Raw genomic sequence first — 11,061 nt, 5'->3', positions numbered from 1 at the left:
ATTGGGTCCAATTTGTTAATAATTGTACATCAGACGACATTTGTAGATGAAGAATGGTTGTAAGACATTTTCAATAATAATTGTACGGAAGCAGACTTCATTTTCCTTTGGATGTCAAATATAAACATTTGTTTTACACGATCAAAGATTGCACTCTTCTTTTTTTGTTAACATCTAAAATCAAGAGATAAAACTGTTTTTAAATCCCTATTAAAGTGTCGTATAGCTGGTTGCACAGGCTAATGAGTCATACACGCTATATCCAAAAAGAATGACAAGTCAACATGTATATACATATATTAAGGTTTTTATTTCATAATGTGCACTATGGAACATGACTTTGATTTATGAATATTATAGTGCAGGACACATGCGGACTGATCTTATGTCAAAATGATTAATATATGTAACTCTAAAACGTGTGTATTTATATACATTATAAAATGTCCTTTAGGACAGGTTGATATTATATATACTATTCTCAAATGTCAAAGCAAGGAGTTCGGCTTTGGTATTCCACTCGCTCACTTGTGTGTTTGTATTTGTATATTAAAAGTATGTAACATTGTGAGTTCTTTCTCCGTTATACGACAACGGTTGATTTGGCGCCTAAGACCAGCGATGTCGAAGCGACGATTTTGGACAGCGGGACACAACGAAGTACCTGAAACAGAAAATTAAAGGTGAGTGATCGTTTATATACCTGTTATTTGCTAATTTTGAAGATGTCAGATCAAGAAATAGCTACAATTTTTGAAAAATTGTCGGATAAATTGGACAATATTTCAACTGTCATAGGTACACAGGGTTTATCAGAAATAGTACAAAATTTTGATGGAAATTCTAAATATTTTAATGACTGGATAAAATCTATAGAAAAATATGCTGTTTTAAAAGGTTTGGATGATAATAAAATAAAATTAGTCGCATTTCAATCAAGTAAAGGGACTGTAAGCGATTTTATATGTAGATATTTGCGTGATAATCATCGTAATTCGTGGGAACAATTAAAAGAAGAAATAAGTACTAGATTTGGGGAAATTAAAGATTTTCATCATGAATTTTATCTTTTGAGAAATTTAAAACAAAATTTGGGAGAAAGTGTTCAAATTTTGGGGAAAAAATTTATTGATTGTGCTGAAACCGCTTATGAAAATTATAAACTAGGAGATAATAGTTTAATTGAACTTCAGTTAGTAGAATTGTTTACGGATAATTTAGCGCATAATTATTTAAAACTTAAACTTATGAGAGAAAAGCCAAAAAACTTTACAAGAAGCAATTGCTTGCGCAATGAATGAAAACAGAATTTCAGAGCTAGATTTTCTGCCAGAGTAAAATTTTCTAATTCTCAAAATCATGCAAAATACAATAATTACAGAGCAAATAATTCTAATAAATATTATACAAGAAATTTTTGCGTGTACTGTAAGAGACCAGGTCACCATGTGCGTAATTGTAGATTTAGGAAAAATGAAATATATTCTGTATTTCACCGACAAAAATTTTTCACGATTAAGGAAAAATAATAGCAATAATAGTTTGAAATCAAAGATTAAGTGCTGGAAATGTAATAATTTTTGGTCATATTATGCGTGAATGTCGTAAACAAAATTTTTACGACAGAAACAAAATAAATTTTCAGGAAAACTAGCAAGTTCTTGTCACAAAGGGGTCATTGACAGGAACGATAAAATACCAAAATTTAGTATAGCATTAGCTGGAAGCCCTAATTCGTGTTTGATTAAAATAGAAAACTATAAATACAGATCGTTAGTAGATTCAGGTGCTGAAGTTTGTCTTCTGCATCGCAGAATATATAGAAAATTGAAGAATCCCCCTCAACTTATAAAACAGAAAATAAATTTTATGTTCAGTTTACGGAAATTATTTACATATAGATGGTTATATAAATCTTAATTTTCAAATAGGGAAAACAGAAACAACTCAAAAATTCTATGTTGTTTCTAAAATGAATAGAAATATTATTTTAGGCCGTGATTGGTTAACACAAAATGGTGCTAGATTATATTTTGATTTAGGCTGCTTTAAGAGTTAATAATACATATGTACCCCTCGAAGAAGATATTCATATTGCATCAATTGTTAGATTAAAACAGGATGTTATTCTGAAACCTCAAACAGTTAATGTGTGCACTGCTAAGTTAAAACAAAATCCAGGCTTGGAAAATGATAAATTATATGAATTAAAAAGTATAGAAACTGGAATGATCGCTTCTGAACCAGATCTTATGATAACAAATTCTGTTATGAAACTTTCGGCTGATAGAAGATTTCCTATTATGATTGTCAACAATACGCATAAAACTATAAGATTGAAACGAGATTCAGTAGTTGCTAAAGTTTCAGAAGTTGAGAGCATTAACTCGGTCACAGAGGCTCTTCAAACAACTTCCCCTCTTAACAACGATTTCGAACGTGATATTCATACACCTTCAGAGCATTTTGATATTGTTAGAGACTTATTAAGGAAAAATAGAAATATTTTCGCAAATAAAGATTCTGAATTATCACAGACAGATACTGTAACCATGAAAATACCAACAGGTAATCATCCTCCAATCAAATTAAGCCCATATTGCACACCTTTAAACAATAGAAAATTTATGAGTGACGCAATCGATGAGATGTTAGATGCCAATATTATAAGAAGAAGTCATAGCCCTTATTCATTTCCTGTTGTTATTGTCGGGAAACGTGACGGCAGAAAACGTTTTTGTGTTGATTTTAGACAATTGAATAAAATTACAAAGCCAACATCATATCCTCTCCCATTAATTGACGATATTTTAACACTACTAGGGTCTTCAAAATATTTTACAACACTAGACATGCGCTCAGGGTTTTGGCAGATACCCGTGCATGAATCAGACAAGGAAAAAACGGCTTTTACGACATTCCGAGGCTTGTTCGAGTTCAACGTAACACCTTTTGGCCTAGTTTCTGCCCCTGGAGTTTACCAAGAACTCATGTCACATGTCTTACAAGGTTTAGAGGCATTTGCTGTCAGTTATCTTGACGACATTCTAATATTTTCGAAGTCATTAAATGAACATTTATCACATATACAGACAGAATTTTCAAAGCTTAAAGAGCATAAATTAAAACTTAAACTGAAAAAGTGCAGTTTTATTCACCAACAAACAAAGTACCTTGGTTTTTATAATTGATCATGAAGGTATAAAACCAGACCCAGAAAAAGTAAAAGCTATTAGGTCACTTCCGGTACCAAAATGTGTTAAAGATGTCAGATCTTTACTTGGTGCTGCTGGTTTTTATAGAAGATTTTGCCCTATATATTCTAAAAATTGTTTGAACCTCTAATCAATCATACAAGAAAACGTGTTTTGTTTAAATGGACAAAAGAATGTCAAGAAAGTTTTTGAACAATTAAAGAAAATGTTAACACGTATTCCACTTTTAGCATTCCCAGACCCAAATAAGCCTTATATTCTATACACGGACTCCTCAGATTTAGTGGTCGAAGCATGTTTAAGTCAGAAATGTGACAAATCTGGTATTGAAAAACCTATACACTTCTTATCTCATAAATTAAGTGAATCTCAAAGAAAGTACACAGTACCATAGAAAAAGAAGCATTCAGTATTCATTATGCGTTTACAAAAATTAGATGTTTATTTACATAATGCAGAGTTTACTATATATACAGACCATAAACCTTTAAAATATCTTCTAGAAGCACCTATGCAAAACAAAAGAATTCAGCTTTGGGCTTTAAATATTTCTGCCTATAACTGTAAAATTGAATATTTGCCAGGAAAATTAAATTTAATTGCCGATTTCTTTTCTAGACCTCCAGCTGATGATAAAAATGCTAACAAGTCCGATATTGAACTTTATGAGCCTGATATAAATGACAATGCCTTCGAAATAACAGTCTCAAATTCAAGTAATAATTCAAATAAATGATGATGCACATGCTGTGAAAACTGATGAAAGCTATGAAGTAAATGCTTTTGATTCTACGCACTTTAATGCGAAAGAAATAGCAAACAAAGAATACCAATTTCAAGAGCCAATTGTAGAAGATATAAAACAATTTGAAAAATTAAATATGGCCTCAGAGCAAGATAAAAATCAAACTATTCTTGAACTGAAAATGTTACTACGTCACGGACAGCCAACTAAATCAGTGCAGAGCAAATATTCTTTATTATCTGTCTAATGTAGATGATAATCCTTATCTTAGATTGTTTGTTCCGCAACACTTAAAACACCTTGTCATTACTCAATATCATTTAAATAATGGTCACCCAGGAACACAGAGGTTATTTACAACAATAAAACAAAAATATTTTTGGCCAAGTATGTTCAAAGAATTGTATGAATATGTTTCTAAATGTGTTGATTGTCAGTCACGTAATCTTACAAAAATAAAAGCACCTATGGGCGAAACAAGAGTACCAATGTATTCATTCCAGACCATGAGTATCGACGTTATAGGGCCCTATGAAAAAACAATGAGTGGTAAACCGCTACATTATTTGTTTTATTGACCTTTACAGTGGTTATCCCGAGTGTTTCCCTACTGCTGACAAAAGTACTGATACAATTATACATTTACTATTAGAAGAATTTACCCTAGATACGCATGTCCATTACAAATTGTCACTGACAATGGATCAGAATTCACAAGTAATGCTTTCAAAGAAACACTTAAAGAGTTAAGAATTGATCACGTGCGTACAAACTACCTATCATGCTGCCGGAAACGCGAAAAATGAACGTTCTCACCATGTCATACATGATATCTTAGCTAAAAGAATCCAGGGGAAATCTCAAACAATGGGATATTCATCTTAACATGACACTAGCCGCACTTAGATTCAATGTCTCTAGGACTTCAAAGCATAGTCCATTTTATTTGTTATATAACCGTGACTCAACATTACCGGTTGACCTGTTGCTACAACCAAGGCAGCGCTATCATGGCGAAGAGTATCACAAAATTGCATTACAAGAACAACATAATACTTTTCTATCTGTTTATAAGAACCTTAAAAAAGCAAAACGAGAACAAGCTAGCTATGCAGATAAGACCGCAAAAGATATCAAATTTGAAATAGGCGATCCCGTATTTTATAAGAATTTTCGTAAAAGAAGCAAACTAGATGTGAATTGGAAGCCATTTTATAGAATTATGGAGAAAAGGTCACCATTAACTTATATAATAAAAAATCAGTTTGACAATTCAACAGTTAAAGTCCATGCAGAACAAATTAGGCTCGCAAATATTAATGACTGGTCAATACCAAAAGCAGATAATACTGGCAGACCAAAAAGAAATGCCACATTTGTAGTTACACCTGAAAATAGCGATACTGATGATGCTTCAGAAATACCGGAATCAGTATTACCCCAAGTTGCTAAGAATGTTAGAAAAGAAAGGTCAAATTCTGATAGTGAAGATGATATTCCATTAGCCGAATTACAGAAACATCTTCGACAACAACAAAGTTCAAATAATGACAATACTCAAAGTAATGCACATTCAGAAGAAATGCTATCGCAGACTGATTCAGAATTATCAGACTCAAATTCCATACAAATAAATAGCAATCCTCAGTCACAAGCAGCATATAATGCTATTCAGTCAGATTCAATGGCTGATGATAATGATTCGGATAATGAAATGTTTATAAACTCTATTTCTAGTAAAAAGAAAAGTATTGTAAAACCTCGATATAAAGTATCTGGTAAGGTAAACACAAAAGTTACAAAGTAAAGATAAAGGGTCGAAATCAAGTTTTAAAATGATTTTACAAGGATTAGCTGAATTGTTATAGAACGTTATATTCCTTGTTATATGCTATACTAATTTTCGGTAAATTGACCTCAGGCATTCTAAATAGTAATTATGGAAAGAAGAAAATATATATGTTAAAAGAAAACAATATAAAACAAAACAGAAAATTACATTATTTAACCATATGTTTAACCATATATCTTTATATTTTTGGTGGTTGTATTCATTAACATTAATTTTCAAGTTGTTTTTATTAGAACTATATATCTTATTTTTTTTATTATTGCTTGAAATGATCGTTATTCGCTATATGTTTATTAATAGATCGGTTAATTAAAATGCATTTCAAAGTTAATGACAGCACTTAATCATGAGTTTCAAATTGATTATTTACTTTATTTCATATTAGAATAACATGTGTATACATACATGTTTCAACTGTCAACGCACAATCATTAAATAAAGTTTAAATTGGGATAAGTCTTATTGTCGAAATAAAACTAAAGTTAATAGCTTAGTTAAAAAGTAACAAAATACATGTTTGTCTAGAAAAGTAAATTTTTTTTAAATATCTAGTATTACATAAATAAGATACATACACTAGAGAACATCTTTCATTGGAATTCTTATCCTATGCATTTTATGACAGTTGTCTTGTTGTTCATATATCTGAAACAAAATTATGTTTATTGTATATAATATCTATTAACCGATCTGACAACGGACGAAAATGCAAAATATTGGTCTAACGATCACTTGTCGTCCAGTCAAGACAGAGAGGTGCGAGCGAATTCGCCGGTACAGTAAAACACCGCCTGACTAGAAATATTACAGTCAGCCTCTACGATGTCAAACTATGAACATAAAACCATAAACACCTTCTTCGATGTAAAACCATGCAGATATAACCATAAACACCTTCTTCGATGTAAAATTATATGAAATAAGCGTCTACGATGTTTAAAATACATAACTATGCTGTTACAGCCGTCAACAACAACAACAACAACAACAACAAAATTGTGGAATCAAATAAACTTTTGTTCCTGTCTTCAACCAGAGAAGCCGAAAACTTCCGTTTATCAATAGAATATGTTTTTCTATGCGATATATAAACTTAAAAACAAAAACCCAGAGAAATACTGATGACAACTTCTTATCAAAATAATTATTTGTGCGCGACAGAGATATCCAAAATAAATATCACATAAACATTTGCAAGAATCGTGCAACAGCAAACTGTTAATTTAATTATCTTTTACTCAAAAGCATTGCTACATAAATGAAGAATTATAGATCTATCATCACTTTGTTGTATTGTTCAATACAAGACATTATTTTTACAACGACGAAACAAGAACAGCGTTTACAGATGTGCCGATAAATAATCGAATATAACTTTATCAACTTGTGTATAAAGTCTATGTTTACACATATCAAATACATATATATAAATTTAAAAGAATCTTCAAGAACATCAAACATTTATGAACAATTATGAGTGTCAATTTAAAATTATACTTTAGAAAGCTACATACCAACGATTTGAAATTCCCGACACGTCACGAAGACCAAGCCATACGGATGTCAGCAAGTAACTGTTACAAAAAATATACCTGTCACAGGAAGTGTTCAATGCGCATGCACAATACACGTTTTACAGGAAATGAAACACCTGGACATTTTATCAATTATCAATTGTTTATAATATTTTTTAAACTTTTTCGTATATAAATATCTTTTCTACTCTTATCATACATATAATTCTGTTAAATTTTATACCTTAAAGTTTTTCTAATTAATATTCTTAAAATAATTTGTTCTTTGAAAATTGTTAACTTATTTGTTTGTTTTTATGTTTTCTTGATCTCTAGAAATTAACTTTTTTTTTATGATGAAATAATGGAAATTTTGAAAAACTTATAAAGCTATAATATTTACCTTATGTTACTTTAACATATTATTTTTGTATTTTTTTGCATAAAGATTAATCGAACATTTAACAATAATTATTATTTTACTTATTCAAAACTTTTAAAACTAATATCAAAAGTAAACTTACCTGTGCTACATTGTAGTTCGGCTTTGGTATTCCACTCGCTCACTTGTGTGTTTGTATTTGTATATTAAAAGTATGTAACATTGTGAGTTCTTTCTCCGTTATACGACAAAAGCTACATGCCTCCAGATGAGTCAAAATATCTCAATAAAATCAAACTTGAGAAAAATGTACTAGGTTTTTAATAATTATAAAAGAATTCAAGATCCGGGTAATGTTTTACATTTAATGTGCGCTTAATGACTGATTTTTCAGTATTTACAACTATATTTCTACTGCGTTACTAACGCAGTAAGGGCTTTTTATTTATATTTTGACCATTTTTAGTTATTAACGTGGGTTGTAAGCGCCATTAATAATGTGTATATTGCTTCCTTTTGGTCACTTCACAATAATATACATTCAAATACATTTTCAAAAATTTCATGAAAATTAGTATGAATCTGGAGGCGTGCTGCTTTAAGTCCGAGGTAATTATGAATAATAGCCGAGGAGTTTCGATTGGAATATCTTTCACACCGAGAAAGGATATTAAATTTTTTTTTCGAATATTTTTTGTTTTACATAGTCCAACCTGATTATATCAATAAGGACATACAAGGCTTTATTTGTATATTATTTCAGTAATACTTATTTGATCAGTCATTTTTGTTTGTAATATATGCCCATTTTTGTCATGCTGACGAGAAATGCAAGTTAGTAGGATTTTATTGCGGTAAATATTATACGAATATGGACTTTTAGCTGGTGAATATGTTACCATTTGTATTTGAAAATAATTGATATTAAGTTTATATAAGTCTATTACATTTTTCTTATATAGAGTATGAATAGCTTTCTGTCAAAATTGCTTCTGTATACAAGACATTTCTTAATCTTGCTTCCTTTTTTCATGAGTAGTCCATATCTCTTAAAGAATGCATAGAAAATAGTCCGACATATTAAACATAAATAATACCACCGTAGAAAATAGTCCGACATATTAAACATAAATAATACCACCGTAAACAGACTACTTTACTTTTGACTTGTTTCGGTTGATTTTTGTAAACATGATCTGTTCACATTAATTTCGTGTCAGACGAGATAAACCGATTGAATGTCATGACCTGTACAATGATAAGGTCAATCTTGGTGTCATATCTAAAAGTTTTGATTGTTGAAAATTGTTCTGTTAGGGTAAAATGACATATCAAACAAGAAAATAATGCTGTGTCTAGACATAAATATAACAAAATTTATGATAGGGAGGAATTTTGTCCTTTTATGTTGTTAGACTTAATTGAAAAATATAAGTTTATAATTTCCATACGATGTCTTTAAGCTGATAAAACCGCAATAAGGTCTTGTTTAATGTCATTCAAAAATTGAATTTATGAAAAAGAGCTGACGTTGAGAATATCAAAATGAAAGATGGGGATGAGTTAAAAGGAATGACTGAAATTGAAATGACTATTGACATAAATGCGAGAGAATATTATCTTAAATAAAAGATGCAGTACATTAAATTTTATATTTAAAAGCGAAATAATGTTCACAATTTAATTTTCATTATTCCGTGGCTTCTTTTTTCTATATACTTATACCTATATAAAATACCTTCTTGTCAATGCAAAACTGGGAGAAATGATACAATTGAAAATTTGGAAAATGGGTCCCGAAAAGTAATCAGTTTTAAAATATAAACTACAACTGACTTACATGTGTAGTATTGTTGTGTTTGTGGTACTTTTAGTTTTTACTTTTCGGCATTTTTCTAGTTGGGTGGTTCCAATATTCCTACTTGAATAATGTTTAATCACCCTTAGGATATGTTTCCTGCTTTTTAAATTTGTCTTTTGACGTCATATCTGTGACATGCAGGCTTCATAACCTCTGATCCCCTTTCAAAATTCCGTTTTATTTAGTTCTGCCCATTGTTTTCTCGTTTAGGGCACACGCATTCTTTTACTAGGGGACCATACGCCGCTTTTCACGGAATGGCACTACTGTGTCACATTGAAGGTTCCATGATAACCGCCGTATGAACACAACTGCCGATGTTTCTAAATTCAAAATTTCACCATTACCATGATTAAATGTTGAATTCTGCTTTAGCCGGTGCTAGGGGGCGTGGGCGATTACTTACACTTTCAATTTCCGTCCATGAACAGGCTCAATCAAACCGAGCCTGCAACATTTTCAAATTTGTCATGTTGGACTTTTTTTAGTGACTCTTTTTTGGGGGGCATCCGTGGCCGAGTGGTTAAGGTTGTCGATTTCAAACCACTTGTGGGGGTTCGAATCCCGACAGGGACTTTGCATTCTTTCATGTGATGAAGCTATCCAACTAGCTTACGGAACGTCGGTGGTTCTACTCAGGTGCCCGTTCGTGCCTGAAATAATGCACGGAAGGGCACCTGAGGTCTCCCTCCACCAGTAAAGTTGGAACGTCGCAAAATGACATATACTGTGTCGGTGTGACGTAAAACGCAATCAATCAAACAAACAAAGACTCTTTATTTCTCTCTATTTTAGAGGCTTGTTCTCAATCAACCGTTCCAAGGCGACGTCCCTGTTTGCTCCTCTTATGTATGTCTTGCTTATTGCTACATGCTTACTGTGGTGTCATGTTTTTGTCACTTCTTGATTGTGTCGTCTACGGTTACTATATCCCCTATTTTCTTTTTCAATATGTGCCCCTTTTCCTTGCCTCTCTGGTCCGTTCCCATACACCATTATCATTTTGTAGACCTTTTGACTAATTGTCTTATTTAATATCTTTGCCGATTTCTATAATTATTCATAATAACACCAAGCCTGTGCTTTGTCCATGTACCCTCTCCTGTTTTGTTTGGTGTCCTGCTAGGCACCAAGCCGGTGGTTATGTATTGCTGGGTTGTTGGGGTTGCTTTCCTCGTGTGTCAGACGCAATAACTTTTCATGTTTTTACTTTTCATTGGTCTAAAGGGATCTCCCATTTTTCAGATCTTTTATATTTCCTTTAAATCCTTATTATTCAAGTTTGACACTCTCATATTTGTTTGATAAGATTTTCTGTGACTGTCAATGCCAGTACTTACAGCTTTCTATGTAATGTTTCAGTGGAGGTTGAAGCATTAAACATATCAGTATGTTGTCTTTATACATTGTGTGTTTTCTAGGATATTGTTCTCACTTTTTGTATTAGTCGTAATCAAATTCAAAAATCAAAAGGCAGTAGAAGAAACTTAAA

General features: G+C 31.6%; 1 long non-coding RNA gene across 1 annotated transcript; it reads right to left on the bottom strand.

Moving 5' to 3' along the window:
- Positions 1–223: 223 nt before the first annotated feature.
- On the bottom strand, positions 224–7,669 carry LOC132746992 (uncharacterized). Its single transcript, XR_009628060.1, has 3 exons — positions 7,327–7,669; positions 6,388–6,457; positions 224–664 (listed from the first exon to the last, which is right to left on the bottom strand). It is a non-coding gene; the product is annotated as an uncharacterized LOC132746992 (long non-coding RNA).
- Positions 7,670–11,061: the final 3,392 nt, after the last annotated feature.

This window comes from Ruditapes philippinarum, unplaced genomic scaffold (assembly GCF_026571515.1).
Source record: "Ruditapes philippinarum isolate M1 unplaced genomic scaffold, ASM2657151v2 ctg6706_1_1_1_1, whole genome shotgun sequence".
In the NCBI taxonomy this organism is placed as follows: domain Eukaryota; kingdom Metazoa; phylum Mollusca; class Bivalvia; order Venerida; family Veneridae; genus Ruditapes; species Ruditapes philippinarum.
This window is presented reverse-complemented; position numbering and strand designations above follow the sequence as displayed.